Source organism: Ranitomeya imitator, chromosome 2 (assembly GCF_032444005.1).
Source record: "Ranitomeya imitator isolate aRanImi1 chromosome 2, aRanImi1.pri, whole genome shotgun sequence".
Lineage (NCBI taxonomy): Eukaryota > Metazoa > Chordata > Amphibia > Anura > Dendrobatidae > Ranitomeya > Ranitomeya imitator.
The window spans coordinates 377,353,719-377,378,741 of record NC_091283.1 but is presented as its reverse complement, the minus strand read 5'-3'; the positions used below and the strand labels follow the sequence as shown (position 1 = coordinate 377,378,741).

Here is a 25,023-nt window from a genome sequence, read left to right as displayed (position 1 = left end):
ACGGAGGGTCTTTTTGCCCCCTTTGCGTGGTTTTCTTTAGGGTTTTGTGTAGACTGCAAAGTTACCTTTTCTATCCTCGATCTGTTAAGAAAGTCGGGCCTCACTTTGCTGAATCTATTTCATCTCTACGTTTGTCTTTTCATCTTAACTCACAGTCATTATATGTGGGGGGCTGCCTTTTCCTTTGGGGTATTTCTCTGAGGCAAGGTAGGCTTATTTTCTATCTTCAGGCTAGTTAGTTTCTCAGGCTGTGCCGAGTTGCATAGGCAGAGTTAGGCGCAATCCACGGCTGCCTCTAGTGTTGTTTGGAGAGGATTAGGGATTGCGGTCTGCAGAGTTCCCACGTCTCAGAGCTCGTTCTATGATTTTGGGTTGTCAGATCACTGTATGTGCTCTGACCGCTATGTCCATTGTAGTACTGAATTGCCTTTCATAACATATGTGGTTCTATCATTCAACTGTGACTGTATGATAGATGTGTAATGTGATTTATCCATGACCACTATGGACCCCCCCTTATCGGCGGGTTTAATCACTAGTGAAATATAGGTCTCAACAGGATGATAAGTGCGTGGTGGATTGTAATTGCTAGAGACTCTGAGGCCTAATCTCTCACCCACTGAAGACAACGTCCTACAAAAGGGACTATCGTTTTGCCCCACCCCCTCCTTCAACGGCTAGATCAAGAGCTACACCGTTTTTTTAGGTCTTTAAGACTAAAAGTACATTTTAATAGCAATCCTATTGAGGAAAGGACTGCTGATGCTAACAACTTGAGTCAATCTGTAACATCATTTCAACTTAAACAATTAGGCCTCAGAGTCTCTAGCAATTACAATCCACCACGCACTTATCATCCTGTTGAGACCTATATTTCACTAGTTAAGAGGGATGTTGAAGCAGACCTGAAATCCATTCAAAAAGGCTCCATACATATACATAGAAATTTATCTGTTATAGAAAAAGATGCATTGACAAATTTGAAAGAGAACAAGCGGATAGTGATTAAACCCGCCGATAAGGGGGGGTCCATAGTGGTAATGGATAAATCACATTACACATCTATCATACAGTCACAGTTGAATGATAGAACCACATATCAGCCAATTGATCGAGATCCTACTTTTGATGTGGCAAGGGAGATACGTTTGATTATAAAAACATATAAAGAAAAAGGTACGATTGACGCCAAACTAAGTGAATATCTCATCAATACCCAACCGATGATACCTGTATTTTACGTATTGCCAAAGGTGCATAAGGACTTAATGAATCCACCAGGACGACCTATTGTGGCATCAACTAATTCCCTTCTTTCTCCCCTGGCCATCACATTGGATCGTATTCTTACTCCCCTGCTATATATTTCTTCATATCTCAAAGACACAACAGATTTTCTATCTAAATTGCACGCCATCACTCCCGTGGCTTCTGGGTGCACACTCGTCACGTTAGACGTGAACAGTTTATATACGTGTATCGATCATCAAAGAGGTATTGAAGCGGTTCAATGGTTTTTGACAGAACATACTGATTTTTCCCCGGATCAGCTTCAGTTTTGTGTGGATTTACTATCCTTTGTGTTACGCAAAAACTTCTTTATGTTTGGCGATCAGTATTACATACAAAGAACTGGGACAGCCATGGGCTAGAACATGGCACCGCCATATGCAAACATTTTTATGGCAGCTTTTGAGGAAACTTATGTTTATACACATCCGTTATTTCAAACACATTCTATATACTGGAAACGGTATATAGATGATGTTTTTATGATTTGGAGGGGGGGAGAGGATCTTCTCCTTCGGTTCGTAAGTGACATGAACACCTGTGTTCCTAATTTGTCATTTTCCATGCAAAAAAGTAATGTATCCATTAATTTTTTGGACACAATGATTACATTAGAAGCTGACGGAAATCTTGATGTGGACCTGTACTGTAAACCAACTGATAAGAACAGTTTATTGCATTATAGTAGCTGTCACCCTCGACATGTCAAGCAGTCTTTACCTATTTCTCAATATCATCGGTTATCACGGATTGTCTCTAATGAGGAGAAGCAGGCGATACGACATCATGAAATGTCAATTAAATTCCTACAACGTGGTTATCCTTTAAGAACACTTCAAAAGGCGACAAATAATATTAGGAGCAACAGGGTGGATTTGGGGAGACAAAGAATACCTTTTGTCAGCACGTTTCATCCATATCTTTATAAGATAAAAAACTGTGTCTTACGTCACTGGGATTTGTTGGGTAAAGCATATCCGGGTATCCCGGAATTTAATGACACCCCCATCATGTGTTACAAAAAACCCTCTAATCTCAGAAATCTTTTGGTTAGGCTGACATTGGGTCTGATAAACCCCATTACACACAAAGGACTCTCTCTACACAGAAGCGAGGTACGTTCCCTTGTCTTCATTGCTTTCAATGTTCTAACATCACGAAGGGAGAGACCTTCTCACACCCCCGATCCGGAAAAATTTTCAATATAAATGGTTTTTTCACATGCAACTCCTCTTATGTCATATATTTGATTAAGTGTCCATGCGGTCTCGGGTATGTTGGGGAGACTTCCCAGCATATCCAGGACCGCATATCCCAACACAAGTCTACCATCAGGTGTCAAAAACTAATGCTAAGCAAAAAAAAAGGGGAAGAAGCCAGCACTGCTTATGGTCAGAATGCAATAACTGAAGTGCAATTGGACATAAATTCTAACTGTATTTCAAATATGAGACATTTAGCAAACAATTGATCAATTCTTTGAGCTACCCCGCCACTTCACGGCATTCTCATAATGGGGCAGTCCTAATCTACGTATTTTATTTACGTTGTGCCATTATGGCCTCCTGAATGTATAAAAAAAAAAAAAAAAAGGACCACATTAAATGCGAACTGTACCTGGAGCATTTTCAGAATCACTCCCTTGGTGCCAGGAAAGACAAGCGCAGGTAAAGGCCGATCAGGTCCAGTGCGGACATTTCAGATCTGGCTTCCACACTGCCAAACCCACAGCAAAGATGAAGGGTGAGACAGGCTGAGACACAGGTGCACAATTAACTGGAGCCTGAGGCAGGGCAGGGCTGCTATGTGTGTACACAGCAGCCTATCAATCACAGTGAACACAGAAAGAATGGCGCACATAACCCAGCGTGCGCGGCAACAGTGGTGGTCAGCCACATACCAATGCAAAGCAAAAAAAAAAGGGGAAGAAGCCAGCACTGCTTATGGTCAGAATGCAATAACTGAAGTGCAATTGCACATAAATTCTAACTGTATTTCAAATATGAGACATTTAGCAAACAATTGATCAATTCTTTGAGCTACCCCGCCACTTCACGGCATTCTCATAATGGGGCAGTCCTAATCTACGTATTTTATTTACGTTGTGCCATTATGGCCTCCTGAATGTATAAAAAAAAAAAAAAAGGACCACATAACATGCGAACTGTACCTGGAGCATTTTCAGAATCACTCCCTTGGTGCCAGGAAAGACAAGCGCAGGTAAAGGCCAATCAGGTCCAGTGCGGACATTTCAGATCTGGCTTCCACACTGCCAAACCCGCACCAAAGATGAAGGGTGAGACAGGCTGAGACACAGGTGCACAGTTAACTTGAGCCTGAGGCAGGGCAGGGCTGCTGTGTGTGTGCACAGCAGCCTATCAATCACAGTGAACACAGAAAGAATGGCGCACATAACCCAGCGTGCGCGGCAACAGTGGTGGTCAGCCACATACCAATGCAAAGCAAAAAAAAAAAGGGGAAGAAGCCAGCACTGCTTATGGTCAGAATGCAATAACTGAAGTGCAATTGCACATAAATTCTAACTGTATTTCAAATATGAGACATTTAGCAAACAATTGATCAATTCTTTGAGCTACCCCGCCACTTCACGGCATTCTCATAATGGGGCAGTTCTAATCTACGTATTTTATTTACGTTGTGCCATTATGGCCTCCTGAATGTATATAAAAAAAAAAAAAAAAAAGGACCACATAACATGCGAACTGTACCTGGAGCATTTTCAGAATCACTCCCTTGGTGCCAGGATAGACAAGCGCAGGTAAAGGCCGATCAGGTCCAGTGCGGACATTTCAGATCTGGCTTCCACACTGCCAAACCCACAGCAAAGATGAAGGGTGAGACAGGCTGAGACACAGGTGCACAATTAACTGGAGCCTGAGGCAGGGCAGGGCTGCTATGTGTGTACACAGCAGCCTATCAATCACAGTGAACACAGAAAGAATGGCGCACATAACCCAGCGTGCGCGGCAACAGTGGTGGTCAGCCACATACCAATGCAAAGCAAAAAAAAAGGGAAGAAGCCAGCACTGCTTATGGTCAGAATGCAATAACTGAAGTGCAATTGCACATAAATTCTAACTGTATTTCAAATATGAGACATTTAGCAAACAATTGATCAATTCTTTGAGCTACCCCGCCACTTCACGGCATTCTCATAATGGGGCAGTCCTAATCTACGTATTTTATTTACGTTGTGCCATTATGGCCTCCTGAATGTATAAAAAAAAAAAAAAAGGACCACATAACATGCGAACTGTACCTGGAGCATATTCAGAATCACTCCCTTGGTGCCAGGAAAGACAAGCGCAGGTAGAGGCCGATCAGGTCCAGTGCGGACATTTCAGATCTGGCTTCCACACTGCCAAACCCACAGCAAAGATGAAGGGTGAGACAGGCTGAGACACAGGTGCACAATTAACTGGAGCCTGAGGCAGGGCAGGGCTGCTATGTGTGTACACAGCAGCCTATCAATCACAGTGAACACAGAAAGAATGGCGCACATAACCCAGCGTGCGCGGCAACAGTGGTGGTCAGCCACATACCAATGCAAAGCAAAAAAAAAGGGGAAGAAGCCAGCACTGCTTATGGTCAGAATGCAATAACTGAAGTGCAATTGCACATAAATTCTAACTGTATTTCAAATATGAGACATTTAGCAAACAATTGATCAATTCTTTGAGCTACCCCGCCACTTCACGGCATTCTCATAATGGGGCAGTCCTAATTGTTTGCTAAATGTCTCATATTTGAAATACAGTTAGAATTTATGTGCAATTGCACTTCAGTTATTGCGTTCTGACCATAAGCAGTGCTGGCTTCTTCCCTTTTTTTTGCTTTGCATTGGTATGTGGCTGACCACCACTGTTGCCGTGCACGCTGGGTTATGTGCGCCATTCTTTCTGTGTTCACTGTGATTGATAGGCTGCTGTGCACACACACAGCAGCCCTGCCCCGCCTCAGGCTCAAGTTAGTTGTGCACCTGTGTCTCAGCCTGTCTCACCCTTCATCTTTGGTGCGGGTTTGTCAGTGTGGAAGCCAGATCTGAAATGTCCGCACTGGACCTGATCGGCCTTTACCTGCGCTTGCCTTTCCTGGCACCAAGGGAGTGATTCTGAAAATGCTCCAGGTACAGTTCGCATTTAATGTGGTCCTCCTTTTTTTTTTTATACATTCAGGAAGCCATAATGGCACAACGTAAATAAAATACGAAGATTAGGACTGCCCCATTATGAGATTGCCGTGAAGTGGCGGGGTAGCTCAAAGAATTGATCAATTGTTTGCTAAATGTCTCATATTTGAAATACAGTTAGAATTTATGTGCAATTGCACTTCAGTTATTGCGTTCTGACCATAAGCAGTGCTGGCTTCTTCCCTTTTTTTTGCTTTGCATTGGTATGTGGCTGACCACCACTGTTGCCGCGCACGCTGGGTTATGTGCGCCATTCTTTCTGTGTTCACTGTGATTGATAGGCTGCTGTGCACACACACAGCAGCCCTGCCCCGCCTCAGGCTCAAGTTAGTTGTGCACCTGTGTCTCAGCCTGTCTCACCCTTCATCTTTGGTGCGGGTTTGTCAGTGTGGAAGCCAGATCTGAAATGTCCGCACTGGACCTGATCGGCCTTTACCTGCGCTTGCCTTTCCTGGCACCAAGGGAGTGATTCTGAAAATGCTCCAGGTACAGTTCGCATTTAATGTGGTCCTCCTTTTTTTTTTTTTTTTTTATACATTCGGGAAGCCATAATGGCACAACGTAAATAAAATACGAAGATTAGGACTGCCCCATTATGAGATTGCCGTGAAGTGGCGGGGTAGCCCAAAGAATTGATCAATTGTTTGCTAAATGTCTCATATTTGAAATACAGTTAGAATTTATGTGCAATTGCACTTCAGTTATTGCGTTCTGACCATAAGCAGTGCTGGCTTCTTCCCTTTTTTTTGCTTTGCATTGGTATGTGGCTGACCACCACTGTTGCCGTGCACGCTGGGTTATGTGCGCCATTCTTTCTGTGTTCACTGTGATTGATAGGCTGCTGTGCACACACACAGCAGCCCTGCCCCGCCTCAGGCTCAAGTTAGTTGTGCACCTGTGTCTCAGCCTGTCTCACCCTTCATCTTTGGTGCGGGTTTGTCAGTGTGGAAGCCAGATCTGAAATGTCCGCACTGGACCTGATCGGCCTTTACCTGCGCTTGCCTTTCCTGGCACCAAGGGAGTGATTCTGAAAATGCTCCAGGTACAGTTCGCATTTAATGTGGTCCTCCTTTTTTTTTTATACATTCAGGAAGCCATAATGGCACAACGTAAATAAAATACGAAGATTAGGACTGCCCCATTATGAGATTGCCGTGAAGTGGCGGGGTAGCTCAAAGAATTGATCAATTGTTTGCTAAATGTCTCATATTTGAAATACAGTTAGAATTTATGTGCAATTGCACTTCAGTTATTGCGTTCTGACCATAAGCAGTGCCGGCTTCTTCCCTTTTTTTTGCTTTGCATTGGTATGTGGCTGACCACCACTGTTGCCGTGCACGCTGGGTTATGTGCACCATTCTTTCTGTGTTCACTGTGATTGATAGGCTGCTGTGCACACACACAGCAGCCCTGCCCCGCCTCAGGCTCAAGTCAGTTGTGCACCTGTGTCTCAGCCTGTCTCACCCTTCATCTTTGGTGCGGGTTTGTCAGTGTGGAAGCCAGATCTGAAATGTCCGCACTGGACCTGATCGGCCTTTACCTGCGCTTGCCTTTCCTGGCACCAAGGGAGTGATTCTGAAAATGCTCCAGGTACAGTTCGCATTTAATGTGGTCCTTTTTTTTTTTTTTTTTCATACATTCAGGAAGCCATAATGGCACAACGTAAATAAAATACAAAGATTAGGACTGCCCCATTATGAGATTGCCGTGAAGTGGCGGGGTAGCTCAAAGAATTGATCAATTGTTTGCTAAATGTCTCATATTTGAAATACAGTTAGAATTTATGTGCAATTGCACTTCAGTTATTGCGTTCTGACCATAAGCAGTGCTGGCTTCTTCCCTTTTTTTTGCTTTGCATTGGTATGTGGCTGACCACCACTGTTGCCGCGCACGCTGGGTTATGTGCGCCATTCTTTCTGTGTTCACTGTGATTGATAGGCTGCTGTGCACACACACAGCAGCCCTGCCCCGCCTCAGGCTCAAGTTAGTTGTGCACCTGTGTCTCAGCCTGTCTCACCCTTCATCTTTGGTGCGGGTTTGTCAGTGTGGAAGCCAGATCTGAAATGTCCGCACTGGACCTGATCGGCCTTTATCTGCGCTTGCCTTTCCTGGCACCAAGGGAGTGATTCTGAAAATGCTCCAGGTACAGTTCGCATTTAATGTGGTCCTCCTTTTTTTTTTTTTTTTTTTTTTATACATTCAGGAAGCCATAATGGCACAACGTAAATAAAATACGAAGATTAGGACTGCCCCATTATGAGATTGCCGTGAAGTGGCGGGGTAGCTCAAAGAATTGATCAATTGTTTGCTAAATGTCTCATATTTGAAATACAGTTAGAATTTATGTGCAATTGCACTTCAGTTATTGCGTTCTGACCATAAGCAGTGCTGGCTTCTTCCCTTTTTTTTGCAAAAACTAATGCTACCTATTCCAGCACACTTTGCTGCTGCTGGACATAATGTGTCTCAACTTAAATATCAGGTCATAGAGAGTGTAGCATTACCTAGACGGGGAGGTGACAGGATCAAGAGACTTAAATCCAGGGAATCTTTTTGGATTTTCACATTACAAACCCTGGAACCGTGGGGACTGAATAGGGAGTATGAGATTAGTTATTGAATATATCTTGATCATACGTCACAGTGTTTAATAAGTAGGCTGTATGTATATATATTTGAGTCATTTATTTTTCTTTTTTTTTTCATAGGTTCCTTGATGTATAGGTATGTATCCCCTATATGAGCGCTTATCTCCTCTTCTTTGGTTCTTTTCTTTTCTTTTTTTTCCTTTTATTTTCCTGTTAATATTCTTTGTTTCCTTCCTCCCATATAGTTTTGTACTGCTTAGCGTTAGCGCTTTATCTTTTATTCTCCTAGTTCTTTTGATTCCGGTACTATATGAGCGACGCTTTATATGTCTGTGCCTGCGTGGCTTTCTCTCCCTTCTGCTTTACTATATCGCTCGGCTTCTCCCGGCGCTATGGTTACGACACATGCATACTTCTCCTCTTTCTTGTTCGGCTTTTTCCGGGATGACTCGGCTTCACCACATGTGACTGACCGGATATTACATCAGTGCCCTATATAAGGTCCTTCTACACACTGCTCCACTACTGCTCCACTACTGCTCCACTTATCTTGTTCACCACTAAAGGTATTTATCTTTCACAGCACGCTGAGGCTTGTTTATTTGTTCATTGTTGGTGGTCTTTTCCTTTTTTCTCCCGGGGACCTCTGGCTCATTATGGGGATACATCGTTACTAACTTCCGTGTGTTCATTTATATCCTTATAGCTTATGTGCTATACAATTTGTGCAGGATTTGTATATTATAGAGCGACTATATACATTTGTACCTCCCCATTCTTATTTTCTCACGGCTCTGACCTCTATTGGGATGATTATAGATATTTAGTTATGTATTGATTTATTTACCCATTATTGTCTCTTTAGGTTCATTGGGAACCATGCATCATTAATTGTCCTGCCTTCAAGGCCTATATTATGTGAACACCTGGTTTTATGATTAATTTGATAAATGAATATCATATTTACTTTTTTCCATGGTGTTGATTTTGAGAGTTCAGATACATATATGGACTACCAGTATTTTTGTGGATGTTATGTAATAACAGTTTTTGATTTATTATCTGTATTTTCATAGTATTCTATTTATTTATGTTGTATTTTTTGTTTTTACTTGTATAGATTGTACCCTTGATAAAGACCGTTTTACGGTCAAAACGTTGGGAAAATCTCTCGTTATACTTTGTTTCATGGCTATGAACCCCCAGAATTAATGAATAAAATTGCATCATTGTGAATTGAAGACAAGACTTTTCTCAACTTTTTTAAGTGTGCTGGAGGTTGTTCTATTCTATTGACTTTATTTTTTTCCTCCTAAGCACCTACTTGTATTGAGTGCAAAGTGATCCTGATTATTCATATAGGCTTAGTAGGCCTAACATAACAAAAGTAGGCTGTAGGCACTTTAAAATAGGTTCCAGGGGTACACAGGCAGCAGTGGTCTGGTCAGTGGAGGACTAGTGGAAGGAGGGACCGCAGACAGGCTTAGTAGACCTAACATAACAAAAGTAGGCTGTAGGCACTTTAAAATAGCTTCCAGGGGTACACGGGCAGCAGTGGTGTGGTCAGTGGAGGACTATTGGAAGGAGGGACCGCAGACAGGCTTAGTAGGCCTAACATAACAAAAGTTGGCTGTAGGCACTTTAAAATAGCTTCCAGGGGTACACGGGCAGCAGTGGTGTGGTCAGTGGAGGACTATTGGAAGGAGGGACCGCAGACAGGCTTAGTAGGCCTAACATAACAAAAGTAGGCTCTATGCACTTGGAATTATCTTGCAGGGGTACACAGGCAGCATTGGTGTTGTCAGCGGAGGCCGATTGTAATGAGTGTCTGACAGTTAGTACTCCCAAAAAATAAATAGATGTTAATGTCTCGCAATACAACAAAACCAAAAAACAAAAGGGTGGAATACTTAGGTACAGGGGTGGGCTCCTCTGCTGAGTTTCAGACCTAGTAATTTGGCGCAAAGTATTTACTGGTGTAAATATAGGACACTGCCCCTGACTATTTTAAGTAGCATCATACATGTCAACACATTGGTATTGTCAGTGCCAGGCATTGAAGGATGTCAGCGCATAGACTAAACATTGGTGGAGCTGTGAGAGATAATTTTGCAAATCGTAGAGCACTGTTTGAGCTTGGGGGGGGAACTGTCTTGTGGCCGGCGGTACAGGCCCAAGGCCCCTCATGTTACAACGGTGTGTCTGACGTTGGTTGCGCGCCACCACCGCCAGAGACACTTTATTGTACTATGAGGGACCCAGTGGCAGTGCCGTCGACCAAAAGCGTGCACACCCACCTCTTCAGACAAACGGCACTCTCACGGGTGCTTGCGCCAAGTGGCGAGACCACGGCCCCGTGGGGGGAGTTTGGCCATTTAGGGAGGTGTAAACATGTCGTATGCTGGACAAACAGCTGCTGCAAATTACGAGATTGGAAAACTCAGTCAGAGCAGTCCAGAAGTAAGACCTTTTCATTGGAAAGCTAGGTGTCAGCCGGGAAAGGTGGGGCAAAATAATTTGAAATCCAGTCGTGGTTCATTTTAATGAAGGTTAGATCATCAACATTTTGGGTAGCCAGACGAGTCCTTTTTTCGGTCAATATTGAACCAGCAGCACTGAATACTCTTTCTGATAGCACACTAGCTGCTGGGCAAGCAAGCTCCTGCAATGCATATTCTGCCAATTCTGGCCAGGTGTCTAATTTGGATGCCCAGTAATCAAATGGGAATGACGGTTGAGGGAGAACATCGATAAGGGATGAAAAATAGTTAGTAACCATACTGGACAAATGTTGTCTCCTGTCACTTTGAATTGATGCTGCAGTACCTGTTCTGTCTGCGGTCATAGCAAAATCACTCCACAACCTGGTCAGAAAACCCCTCTGTCCAACGCCACTTCTGATTTGTGCACCTCTAACACCTCTGGTCTGCTGCCCCCTGCAGCTCGTGTGAGAACCATCACCAGTGCTGTGTGCTGGGAATGCCTGAATCAAACGGTCAACAAGAGTTGATTGTTTGGTTGCTAATATTTGTTCCAAGTTCTCATGTGGCATAATATTTTGCAATTTGCCTTTATAGCGAGGATCAAGGAGGCAGGCCAACCAGTAATCGTCATCGGTCATCATTTTAATAATGCGTGGGTCCCTTTTGAGGATACGTAAGGCATAATCCGCCATGTGGGCCAAAGTTCCAGTTGTCAAATCTGCGGTTGTGCTGGGTTGAGGGGCAGTTACAGGCAAATCTACGTCACTTGTGTCCCTCAAAAAACCAGAACCCGGCCTTGCCACGCCACCAATTTCAAGTGGCCCCGGAGAAGCTTCCTCATTAAAAAAATACTCATCCCCATCATCCTCCTCGTCCTCCTCCTCCTGTTCGCCAGCTACCTCGTCCTGTACACTGCCCTGACCAGACAATGGCTGACTGTCATCAAGGCTTTCCTCTTCCTCTGCTGCAGACTCCTGCTCCTTTATGTGCGTCAAACTTTGCATCAGCAGACGCATTAGGGGGATGCTCATGCTTATTATGGCGTTGTCTGCACTTACCAGCCGTGTGCATTCCTCAAAACACTGAAGGACTTGACACATGTCTTGTACCTTCGACCACTGCACACCTGACAACTCCATGTCTGCCATCCTACTGCCTGCCCGTGTATGTGTATCCTCCCACAAATACATAACAGCCCGCCTCTGTTCGCACAGTCTCTGAAGCATGTGCAGTGTTGAGTTCCACCTTGTTGCAACGTCGATGATTAGGCGATGCTGGGGAAGGTTCAAAGACCGCTGATAGGTCTGCATACGGCTGGAGTGTACGGGCGAACGGCGGATATGCGAGCAAAGTCCGCGCACTTTGAGGAGCAGGTCGGATAACCCCGGATAACTTTTCAGGAAGCACTGCACCACCAGGTTTAAGGTGTGAGCCAGGCAAGGAATGTGTTTCAGTTGGGAAAGGGCGATGGCAGCCATGAAATTCCTTCCGTTATCACTCACTACCTTGCCTGCCTCAAGATCTACAGTGCCCAGCCACGACTGCGTTTCTTTCTGCAAGAACTTGGACAGAACTTCCGCGGTGTGTCTGTCGCCCAAACACTTCATAGCCAATACAGCCTGCTGATGCTTGCCAGTAGCTGCCCCATAATGGGACACCTGGTGTGCAACAGTGGCAGCTGCGGATGGAGTGGTTGTGCGACTGCGGTCTGTGGACGAGCTCTCGTTTCTGCAGGAGGATGAGGAGGAGGAGGAGGGGGGGGGGCGAACGGCTACAGCCAACTGTTTCCTAGACCGTGGGCTAGGCAGAACTGTCCCAATATTGCTGTCCCCTGTGGACCCTGCATCCACCACATTCACCCAGTGTGCCGTGATGGACACGTAACGTCCCTGGCCATGCCTACTGGTCCATGCATCAGTTGTCAGGTGCACCTTTGTACTCACAGATTGCCTGAGTGCATGGACGATGCGCTCTTTAACATGCTGGTGGAGGGCTGGGATGGCTTTTCTCGAAAAGAAGTGTCGACTGGGTAGCTCGTAGCGTGGTTCAGCATAGTCCATCAGGGCTTTGAAAGCTTTGCTTTCAACTAACCGGTAGGGCATCATCTCTAACAAGATTAGTCTAGCTATGTGGGCGTTCAAACCCTGTGTACGCGGATGCGAGGATGAGTACTTCCTTTTTCTAATGAGAGTCTCATGTAGGGTGAGCTGGACTGGAGAGCTGGAGATCGTGGAACTAGCGGGGGTGCCGGTGGACATGGCAGACTGAGAGACGGTTGGAGACGGTATTCTTGCCGGTGACCTAGATGCAGTGTTTCCTACTATGAAACTGGTGATTCCCTGACCCTGACAGCTTTGGCCTGGCAACGAAACCTGCACAGATACTGCAGGTGGTGCGGAAAATGGTGGCCTTACAGTGACGGAAGGGATGTAGCGTTGCTGACTAGCTTCATTCGCCGAGGGTGCTACAACCTTAAGGGACGTTTGGTAGTTAGTCCAGGCTTGCAAATGCATGGTGGTTAAATGTCTATACATGCAACTTGTATTTAGACTTTTCAGATTCTGACCTCTGCTTAAGGAAGTTGAACATTTTTGACAGATGACTTTGCGCTGATCAATTGGATGTTGTTTAAAAAAATGCCAGACTGCACTCTTTCTAGCATCGGATACCTTTTCAGACATTGCAGACTGAGCTTCTTTAACCGGATGGCCACGCTGTCCTCCAACTGGTTTTGGCTTTGCCACACGTTTTGGGCCAGATACGGGCCCGGCAGATGGAACCTGTTGCGATGTTGATGCCTGCTGCGGCCCCTCCTCCTCCGCTTCAGAACTACTGCCGCCTGCACCCTGTTCCCCCAATGGCTGCCAATCGGGGTCAACAACTGGGTAATCTATGACCTCCTCTTCTATCTCATGTGCAACTTCGTCTGTGTTACCGTGTAAGCCGGTGGTATAGCGTTCGTGACGGGGCACCATAGTCTAATCAGGGTCTGATTCTGGATCAGTACACTGCGAGGGTAATGTTGTGGTCTGAGTCAAAGGAACAGCATAGTAATCTGGCTGTGGCTATGCATCTGTGCACTCCATGTCCGATTCAACTTGTAATGGGCATGGCCTGTTAACTGTTTCACTTTCTAACCCAGGAACGGTATGTGTAAAGAGCTCCATGGAGTAACCCGTTGTGTCGCCTGACGCATCCTTCTCTGTTGTTGTTTTTGCTGAACAGGACAATGGAGCGACTTGTCCCTGAGCGTGAACATCCACTAACGACGCGCTGCTTTTACATTTACCAGTTTCAGAAGAGGAGGCAAAAGAGCTAGTGGCTGAGTCAGCAAGGAAAGCCAAAACTTGCTCTTGCTGCTCCGGCTTTAAAAGCGGTTTTCCTACTCCCAGAAAAGGGAGCGTTCGAGGCCTTGTGTAGCCAGATGACGAACCTGGCTCCACAGCTCGAGACTTAGGTGCTATATTGTTTTTCCCACGACCACCTGATGCTCCACCACCACTACCATCATTACCAGCTGGCAATGAACGCCCACGGCCACGACCTCTTCCACCAGACTTCCTCATTGTTTTAAAAATGTAACCAAAGTAACGGTATTTGTTACTTTAAAACAACTTACAAGGTGAACTCAAACTTCTGTAGGATTTAGATATCCCTTTATAGGTGGGTGAGACTGCAAGGAAAATCAGGCACAATGTTACACACTCGGTTTTCTGTGGCACAAAATGAGACAGATGCCACACACGCAGGACTGGCACTGAAGCACAAATGCCAATATTAATCTCCCACTATTTATTTTTTTTCAGGGAGAATTTAAAAACTAAAATAAAAAAAACAGACACTATGCTTTCTGTGGCCCACAATTTGAGAGAGATGGGACACACGACTGGCACTGAAGCACAAATGCCAATATTAATCTCCCACTATCTTTTTTTTTTTCAGGGAGAATTTAAAAACCAAAATAAAAAAAAAACAGACACTATGCTTTCTGTGGCCCACAATTTGAGAGAGATGGCACACACGACTGGCACTCGAGCACAAATGCCAATATTAATCTCCCACTATTTTTTTTTTTATTTCGGGGAAAATTGGCAAGAAATCAGGCCCACTGTTAGGCCGGCTTCACACTCAGCGTATGAAAATACGGTCCGTATATTACGGCCGTAATACGCTGAAATGTCCCGAAAATAGTGGTCCGTAGCTCCTCCGCAGGCAGGGTGTGTCAGCGTTTTTTGCGCATGGCATCCTCCGTATGTAATCCGTATGGCATCCGTACTGCGTGGTTTTCTCGCAGGCTTGCAAAACCAACATACCGTTATAGAAATGATCCATGTGTCCCAAAAAGAAAAAAAAAAAAATATATATATATATATATATAATGTCTATATATATATATATATATATATATATATATGTCATTAGACACATATATGTATATATATTAATATTTTTTCCAGCGCTATACAGCTTGAAAGCCGGTAATTCAATTACCGTCTTTTTCTTTCTCCTTCCTAAAACCCGACATGATTTGAGACATGGTTTACATACAGTAAACCATGTCTTCTCTCCATTTTTTTTGCAGATTCCACACTACTAATGTCAGTAGAGTGTATCTGCAAAATTTGGCCGTTCTAGCTCTTAAAATAAAGGGTTAAATGGCGGAAAAAATTGGCGTGGGCTCCCGCACAATTCTCTCCGCCAGAGTAGTAAAGCCAGTGACTGAGGGCAGATATTAATAGCCTGGAGAGGGTCCATGGTTATTGGCCCCCCCCTGGCTAAAAATATCTGCCCCCAGCCACCCCAGAAGAGGCACATCTGTAAGATGCGCCTATTCTGGCACTTGGCCACTCTCTTCCCATTCCCGTGTAGCGGTGGGATATGGGGTAATGAAGGGTTAATGCCACCTTGCTATTGTAAGGCCTAATTAATAATGGAGAGGCGTCAATTATGACACCTATCCATTATTAATACAATATTAGTAAAGGGTTAAATAAAACACAAACACATTATTTAAAATTATTTTAATGAAATAAAAACAATGGTTGTTGGAGTATTTTATTCTACGCCCAATCCAGTCACTGAAGACCCTCGTTCTGTGAAAGAAAAAACATAATAAACCAACAATATACTTACCCTCCGCAGATCTGTAACGTCCAACGATGTAAATCCTTCTGAAGGGGTTAAAACATTTTGCAGCAAGGAGCTTTGCTAATGCAATGCTACTCCTCGCTGCAAAACCCCGGGGAATGAGGCTAAAAATACTGTATGTAAACCATGTCTCAAATCATGTCGGGTTTTAGGAAGGAGAAAGAAAAAGCCGGTAATTGAATTACCGGCTTTCAAGCTGTATAGCGCTGGAATAAATATTAACCCCTTACCGGCATCGGACGTACTATACCGTCCGATGCCGGCTCCCCTGCTTTGATGCAGGGCTCCGCGGTGAGCCCGCACCAAAGCCGGGACATGTCAGCTGTTTTGAACAGCTGACATGTGCCCGTAATAGGCGCGGGCAGAATCGCGATCTGCCCGCACCTATTAACTAGTTAAATGCCGCTGTCAAACGCAGACAGCGGCATTTAACTACCGCTTCCGGCCGGGCGGCCGGAAATGACGTCATCGCCGAACCCCGTCACATGATCGGGGGTCGGCGATGCTTGTGAATGGTAACCATAGAGGTCCTTGAGACCTCTATGGTTACTGATTGCCCGTCGCTGTGAGCGCCCCCCTGTGGTCGGCGCTCACAGCACACGTGCAATTCTGCTACATAGCAGCGATCAGCAGATCGCTGCTATGTAGCAGAGCCGATCGTGCTATGCCTGCTTCTAGCCTCTCATGGAGGCTATTGAAGCATGGCAAAAGTAAAAAAAAAAAGTTTAAAAAAATGTGAAAAAAATAAAAAAAACATAAAAGTTTAAATCACCCCCCTTTCGCCCCAATCAAAATAAATCAATAAAAAAAATATCAAATCTACACATATTTGGTATCGCCGCGCTCAGAATCGCCCGATCTATCAATTAAAAAAAAGTATTAACCTGATCGCTAAACAGCGTAGCGGGAAAAAAATTCGAAACGCCAGAATTACGTTTTTTTGGTCGCTGCGACATTGCATTAAAATGCAATAACAGGCTATCAAAAGAACGTATCTGCACCGAAATGCTATCAATAAAAACATCATCTCGGCACGCAAAAAATAAGCCCTCAACCGACCCCAGATGATGAAAAATGGAGACGCTACGAGTATCGGAAAATGGCGCAATTTTTTTTTTTTTTTTTTAGCAAAGTTTCGAATTTTTTTTCACCACTTAGATAAAAAATAACCTAGTCATGTTTGGTGTCTATGAACTCGTAATGACCTGGAGAATCATAATGTCAAGTCAGTTTTAGCATTTAGTGAACCTAGCAAAAAAGCCAAACAAAAAACCAATGTGGGATTGCACTTTTTTTGCAATTTCACCGCACTTGGAATTTTTTTCCCGTTTTCTAGTACACGACATGCTAAAACCAATGACGTCGTTCAAAAGTACAACTCGTCCCGCAAAAAATAAGCCCTCACATGGCCAAATTGACGGAAAAATAAAAAAGTTATGGCTCTGGGAAGGAGGGGAGCGAAAAACGAACACGGAAAAACGAAAAATCCCCCGGTCATGAAGGGGTTAATATATATATATACATATATGTGTCTCACTGACATATATATATATATATATATATATATATATATACCTATTCTATGTGTCCACATTTATTCTACCTATTCTACTGTAAGCTGTCAGTGTGATATTTCTGTACACCGCACTGAATTACCGGCTTTTCTCTCTAACAGCGCTGCGTATTTCTCGCAAGTCACACTGCTTGTCCGTGTGTAATCCGTATTTTTCACGCTTCCATAGACTTTCATTGGCGTATTTCTTGCGCAGTATGGTGACAAACGCAGCATGCTGCGATTTTGTACGGCCGTAGAAAGCCGTATAATACTGATCAGTAAAATACGGCAGATAGGAGCAGGGGCATAGAGAATAATTGTGCCGTATTTTTTGCGAGTTTTACGGACGTAGTTTCTGCGCTCTTACGTCCGTAAATCTCGCAAGTGTGAAGCCGGCCTTAGATTGTATGTTTTCTGTGCCAGAAAATGAGACACAGATGCCACACACAGGACTGCCACTGATGCAGATTTGCCAATTTTAATCTGCACCCTTTTTTTTTTAATTCAGGGAGACTAGTGAATAAATCTGGGCCACTGTATTAGAGTATATTTTCTGTGGCAGAAAGTGGCTTGAACAGATGTAACGAAAAAAAAAAACAGGGACTGTCCTACAATTACTATCTCCCTGCAGTAATCTCAGCCAGGTATGGCAGGCAGCAATAACAAGGAGTGGACTGCTGCACAAATGAAATAAAAAGTGTGGACACACAAACAAGATAGCTGTGCAGAAAGGAAGGAACAACAGGATTTGTGCTTTGAAAAAAGCAGTTGGTTTGCACAGCGGCGTACACACAGCAATGCAGCTATCAGGGAGCCTTCTAGGGCAGCCCAATGAGCTACAGCGCTGAGGAAAAAAAATGTAGCCTCCACTGTCCCTGCAAACAAAAGGTGGTGTTGGACAGTGGAAATCGCTACAGAACAAGCGGTTTGGGGGTTAATGGACCCTGCCTAATGCTATCCCTGCTTCTAACGAAGCGGCAGCAACCTCTCCCTAGGCTCAGATCAGCAGCAGTAAGATGGCGGTCGGCGGGAACGCCCCTTTATAGCCCCTGTGACGCCGCAGACAGCAAGCCAATCACTGCAATGCCCTTCTCTAAGATGGTGGGGACCAGGACCTATGTCATCACGCTGCCCACACTCTGTGTCCACCTTCATTGGCTGAGAAATGGCGCTTTTCGCATAATTGAAACGCGACTTTGGCGCAAAAGTCGCGTACCGCATGGCCGACCCCACACAGGGATCGGGTCGGGTTTCATGAAACCCGACTGCCAAAAGTCGGCGACTTATGAAAATGACAGACCCGTTTCGCTCAACCCTAGTGTCAATAACTAGGGTAACACACAGCAAACGCAGTTCAATGGAGGCCTCAAATGCCACAATTTGTAGCCCCACAGATAGATGAGGCGTGTGACAGAGAGAGCCACTTTCACATACCAGGCCTGTATTTTTTTCTGGCCAGCAAAACTGTGTCAATAAGTTGCAATGGCACAAAAATAAAAATTCTATGGTGTCCTGAAATGGCACAATTTTGAGCACAATGATATGTGATCCGTGTGGAGTACAAAACTCAGTTTACAATATCTGCTCTGTTGCTAAATATTTTTTGGACAGCAAAATGGTGTGAAGAAATTGGATAAGACACTCCAAAAAAAATGTTACAGTACCACAAAAAATGGCAGAATTTTCTAGGCACTCAGATATGATCGCTGAGACGGACAAACCCGTGTAAAATAGTCGGATTTTTACGCTGAACTCTGAAAAGGATCTGGCTCTTGTCTGCAGTGTCAACAAGCAAATGGGGAAAAAAGGGGCTCTGGAATAAAATAATCAGGATTAAGATGCAAAAAAATGTATTCCTGACCACTGACACCTGGGGCTATGTATATATGTAATAGGCAGCAGCAGACAGTGATGTATGCAGTGATATCTATATACCCACATACAGCGCCTGCAGGCCTTGTACTGATATGTATAGAGCCACATACACTCCCTGCCTACCTAGCACTGCAATCTATATACTCCGGAATTAGTCCTTAGGAGGACTGTTGGTTTAGCGGGATTTGTGGATTCTATGATGGTAGACCCTCACTAACTGGAAACCCCCCACATCTGACCCTATCTCGGCAGAATCTCTCCCTACACCGTCTGATTCCGGAGCTGATTGTGACGAGCAGGGCGGTGCCAGGTCTCTTATAGACCTGATGATGCTGTGCGGCCAGCCAATCACTGTAATGCCACAACCAACATGGCTACGGCATTACTGAGGAGACTCATGTAGCTGCTTCACTGCGGATCATGTGACCCCCTGACTCCTCCCCCCGTGACCTCATCACAGGTCCTGTGCGCACAGAGCAGCCATATATGTGGAGTGGGGCTCTGCAGGTGGAGGTATGTGGAGATTCCCCATTACTGGGCGCGGGGACATTAACCCCTTCTGCACTGACACTCTTTTGGGGTTGTTGTTGCCACTTTATAAGAATCATAACGTTGTTGTTCTGTTTCCTATAATAGATACATACGAGCCAACTATGGAGGACAGGAAGTGAGGGAGCGGATTGTTCTCCTAGTACAGGGCCCCTTTCTTGGCCTCACACAGTGTAATGCCCCCATTATGCCCTGTAAGCAGGTTCTGCCCCACACCCAGCTGCCTCGGGCACTTTACCATGAGCTGGTACCTCAGATTCTTCCCCGCACCCCTTTCCTTTCCTTTGTTGGCGCCAAATCTGTTCTGCCTTTGGGGCTCCGGCCTTTATAATATCAGTAACTGCGTCATCAAGGTCTCCTGACCAGATGCACCTTCTAGACTCTTCCCTCCGGAAACCCTCCCTCTTCCCATTGATGTCACATGGTCCCGTCTGGACGGCAGATAGCAGTCTGTTTGTACAAATGCAGCACAGCCCTGATGAGTCTTTTTTATGACTCTCCTTTTTACACCCCTTATGTAATGTATATGATGGCGCTCACAGAGTATAATGTTTCCACAGTACTGGCATCTCTCGTAAAAAAGGGATTTTCACACTACCGCCATACACAGTATAATGTTCTCATAGTACCGCCATACTCCCACACACAGTATAATGTTCTCATAGTACCGCCATACCCCCCCACAGTATAATGTTCTCACAGTACCGCTATACCCCCACACACAGTATAATGTTCTCATAGTACCGCCATACCCCCACACAGTATAATGTTCTCATAGTACCGCCATACCCCCACACACAGTATAATGTTCTTATAGTACCGCCATACCACCACACACAGTATAATTTTCTCATAGTACCGCCATACCCCCCCACAGTATAATGTTCTCATAGTACCGCCTGTTGTGAATTCTGTGGCTGAATTCACTCCTGTGGTCACAAGTGGTACTGCAGCTTCTGAGCTTCCTCCCTCAGGTGTTCTGGTGAGCTCGTTAACTGCTTCATTACTTAACTCCGCCTGATGCTGCTATCCTTGCTCCTTGTCAATGTTTCAGTGTTGGATCTGAGCTTCTCCTGATTGTTCCTGTGACCTGCTGCTCTGTATAGCGAAGTGCTTTTTGCTTTTTTGTTGCTTTTTTTCTGTCCAGCTTGTCTTTTGTTTTGCTGGAAGCTCTGAGACGCAAAGGGTGTACCGCCGTGCCGTTAGTTCGGCACGGTGGGTTTTTTTTGCCCCCTTTGCGTGGTTTTGCTTTAGGGTTTTTTGTAGACTGCAAAGTTCGCTTTACTGTCCTCGCTCTGTCCTAGAATATCGGGCCCCACTTTGCTGAATCTATTTCATCCCTACGTTTTGTCTTTTCATCTTACTCACAGTCATTATATGTGGGGGGCTGCCTTTTCCTTTGAGGAATTTCTCTGGGGCAAGTCAGGCCTATTTTTCTATCTTCAGGCTAGCTAGTTTCTTAGGCTGTGCCGAGTTGCCTAGGTAGTTGTTAGGCGCAATCCACAGCCGCTTTTAGTTGTGTTTAGGATAGGATCAGGTGTGCAGTCTACAGAGTTTCCACGTCTCAGAGCTCGTTCTTGTATTTTTGGGTATTTGTCAGATCACTGTGTGCGCTCTGATCGCTAAGCACACTGTGTTTCTGGATTGCCTTCATAACACCTGTCATTAGCAAACATAACAACCGCCATACTCTCACACAGTATAATGTTCTCATAGTACCGCCATACCCCCACACACAGTATAATGTTCTCATAGTACCACCATACCCCCACACACAGTATAATGTTCTCATAGTACCACCATACCCCCACACACAGTATAATGTTCTCATAGTGCCGCCATACCCCCACACACAGTATAATGTTCTCACAGTACCGCTATACCCCCACACACAGTATAATGTTCTCATAGTACCGCCATACCCCCCACACACAGTATAATGTTCCTACAGTACCGCTATACCCCCACACACAGTATAATGTTCTCATAGTACCGCCATACCCCCCACACACAGTAAAATGTTCCTACAGTACCGCCATACCCCCACACACAGTATAATGTTCCTTTAGTACCGCTATACCCCCACACACACGCACATAGAAACACAAGAACAAAAGCCGACTTAAAGTCCAAAGTACAGAAAGTATATATTTATTTTTTTATTGGTATACCGGGTTAAAAATAATATAGAATCAAAAAATTACATAAAATGATAAATACAATGCATATCTGTATGGTACAAGAAAAAGGGGGCGCACTACAAAAGAATATGTAAAATAAATGTGGAAATATCTCAGGGTGCAACTAGGCAAAAATATCAAAAAAAGTATCACAACAAAAAATATGCAGTGCAGAATTACCAAATATATATAAGTGCACAATTACAAAACCAAAGTGTTATATATAGTGCGTATGATAAACATACATAAACATTTTTTTGCATATAAATTAGTAAGGTGCAAGAGAGTACAAAGATTCACAATTGTGTGTCAACATGTCCACTGTAAACACAATACTCTGAATAAAATAATAATAAAGTGCAAATGTGAAAGTTACACCAGCAGGTGTCAGGAGAAGAAGGCAAATAAAGACCTCCAGGCCAATCAGGATATTATTGTACGCAGGGCCGGCTCCAGGTTTTTGAGGGCCCCGGGCGAAAGAGTCTCAGTGGGCCCCCCCCCTTTAACACATACCCGATTTATGATGCACAGATATGGCAGAGAAATGTATAGTACAATGCCAGATTTCACTTCTTACATGAGTGACAGCTATTGTAAATTCTGCAGTGTATATATACAGGACAGGAGGAGTGGTACTGTGCAGTGTATATATACAGGAGGAAAGGTGCTGTGCAGTGTATATATACAGGAGAGGTGCTGTGCAATGTATACATACAGGAGGAAAGGTGCTGTGCAGTGTATATATACAGGGGGAAAGGTGCTGTGCAGTGTATATATACAGGAGAGGTGCTGTGCAGTGTCGTGAGCAGGGCGTTGTTGTATCAGAAAATCTTTTCTGTTTTGAGTTTTTCTATGAAACAAAGACTTTTCTACATAAACAACGTTGTTTGGTTTTGCGGCCCTAACAGATCTGTGCTACAAAGTAACATCGCTCGGGCATTAATGAGGGACCTGATGCTGAATCCTTTCCACAAACCCTAATGACCCAATTAGTGCCCCGTCATTAGAAGCTCATTAAACGCCTCCCTGTCCCGAGCAATCATGTACAGTATGGGGGGATCCTGCAGCCCACCCGTGACTGCTCCATACCATACACTGCCCTCTGTCGCTCTCACTATTATCCTGTGCATTTCTCCTTCATCGTTACCCCATGTTACACTTGTCACCCCCCACTACAGAGTAGCAGGGCAGCCAATGTCACCCACTCCCGGACCCTAATGGCAGCAGGAAATGTCTGCTCCTCTATTGGGTTGGAACCTGATTTAATCAAGGAATAATGTGGATTTGTTGCCAGTGGCCGCAGGGGAAGGGTTAAGTGATGCCATGTCCTTGGTGGGAGCAGTGGCAGCTGCTGGGACCTGGACAGACACAACCAATGTTGCTGTGACTGCACAGTGTGACCTGGAGGAGAGAAGCTGAGACTCCGGAGCAGAAATCACCCACATGCCAGCACTGGGCAGAGTCCCTCCAGTCACCAGCATGGGGCCACGGGGCCCCAACCTACAGCCCACATGGCAGCAGCTCCCCGTCGTCCTGGCATCTGGTTAACCCCATTTATGCGGGTCAGATTGTTATATTTAAGGTTTAGCAATAACCTTCATACAGATGGGAAGGGGTTAAGCTTCTTCCTACCCCACTGGTGCAGGTTTGGTGCAGCATGCATGTATTCTGGGGTTCTGGGAGAGCTGGGTGGCTGCAGGCTGCACCCCACCAGCTGCTCCTCCAGACATCACCCACATTTTTAGGCAGCAGAGACAGACAGCAGCAGACTGAGCCACAGGACCAACTGCAATTATTGCTGGATACCTTTGCACTCTGGTAGGACTAGCTCCTCCGGAATCTTCCTGATAAGTTCAGCACTGCAGCACTGTCTGCAGCCAGCCAGGGGCCAGAGCAGAGAACTGCTCTCTCCGCCCACAAACAGTCACGCTGGCTGCCTTCTCTTAACCCCTATGTGTGCCTGCCTGGCTGCACTCACTGAGTGATAAGATGCTTGTGTGAGAGCTGGCACATAGGGGTTAAGAGAACGCAGCCAGCAGTGACTTTGTGGGCGGAGAGAGCATGTTATCTCCTGCTCTGCTCTCCCAGCTGCTAGTGGGCCCCCCTTTCTTCCCAAGGCCCCGGCATTTGCCCGCTGTGCCGGGTGCTGACGCCGGCCCTGATTGTACGGCCTGCGGACAAAGGGGGTGGCATTGTGGTTCTCGACCGATCCATGTACCATGAGGAATCAGTTCGACTTCTTCAAGACCAAGTGACTTGTAAGCAATTGACGGGTGATCCCACCTCACATTACATTAGTAAACTTAATGTCTTAGCGCAAAAAGGGAAATCCATGGGTATTTTGTATACAAAGGAATTTAAAGGGCCACTGTCACCTCCCTCCAGCCGTTATAAACTAAAAGAGCCACCTTGTGCAGCAGTAATGCTGCTTTCTAACAAGGTGGCTCTTTTAGCTTTGTGTTCAGGTATTACTAAAATAAAGCAGTTTGAAACTTTGCAAAAATACCTATCTTTGTCCACGGAGGCGGGTCCTCAGCCCCCAGCTTGAACGGTACTCTGCCGTCACTCCAATCTTCAGGGGCTCTCAGCGCCGCCCCCTCCGCGCTGTTTTCTTTTCAAATCCGGCGCCGGCGCTGTGTAAATATTTGTGGGGCAGGCGCAGTAAGCTCTAGCGGTCTGACGTCCCAGCCAGGCTTGCAGACTGCGCCTGTGCGGCCACCCACCTCAGTAATCCCTGCCCCGCACTGTGTTATGCATTATGCACAGTGCGGGGCTAGGATTCCTGGGCATGCGCACTGCGTGTGTCAGACTGTCACCCACGTCCCCCGCCTTACAGCCTCTGTCTATTCAGCTGATCGTGCCTCCTCCTCCTCATAGCAATCGCCGGGACAATCAGCTGAATAGACAGAGGCTGTAAGGCGGGGGACCTGGGTGACAGTCTGACACATGCAGTGCGCATGCCCAGGAATCCTAGCCCTGCACTGTGCATGATGCATAACACAGTGCGGGGCAGGGATTACCGAGGTGGGTGGCCGCACTGCCCGCACAGGCGCAGTCTGCAAGCCTGGCTGGGACTGTTGTGAATTCTGTGGTCAAGCTCCCTCCTGAGGTCATGAGTGGTACTTCGGCTGGTTCTGTCTATGAG

At 45.4% G+C, this 25,023-nt stretch overlaps 1 protein-coding gene across 2 annotated transcripts in view; it reads left to right on the top strand.

Moving 5' to 3' along the window:
- Positions 1-8,578: 8,578 nt before the first annotated feature.
- Positions 8,579-25,023, top strand: part of LOC138664036 (gastrula zinc finger protein XlCGF66.1-like) — a 50,554-nt gene continuing 34,109 nt past the window's right edge. For both annotated transcript variants that reach the window (XR_011318279.1, XM_069750450.1), the window contains exon 1: positions 8,579-8,654. The gene's annotated coding sequence lies outside the window, so the exon portion shown is untranslated. The remainder of the gene's footprint in view (positions 8,655-25,023) is intronic.